Raw genomic sequence first — 383 nt, 5'->3', positions numbered from 1 at the left:
AATGTCAGCTCAGTCTACACACATCATAGCAACTTTGATGTGTGCTGCTTGCATTTCCAGCATCTGCACAATTCCTCGTGTTTGTGTCAGCTCAGTCTGATGTCCCTGGGTCAGTGCATTCGTTCCATTATCCCATTCATTTGCACCATATTTCCTTTTGTCTTTTGCATTTTAAAATTTGATTTATTCAGCCAAATTATTTTCCAATCCAACTTTTGAATTGTTTCATGATCTAAAAATTCTCATGATGAGTTAAGTTCTTTTGCATTCCCCAACAGCAGAAATCTGGGTCATTGTTCACCAGACTGTTGGTTCTTAATGGCCGGCAGCATATCATTTAGACCTCCCATAACAGTTGAAGCTGTGGTTATTGTTACAGCCTT

Source organism: Mobula hypostoma, chromosome 25, assembly GCF_963921235.1.
Source record: "Mobula hypostoma chromosome 25, sMobHyp1.1, whole genome shotgun sequence".
NCBI classification, from domain to species: Eukaryota; Metazoa; Chordata; class Chondrichthyes; order Myliobatiformes; family Myliobatidae; genus Mobula; species Mobula hypostoma.
Note: the sequence above shows the minus strand (reverse complement) of the source record.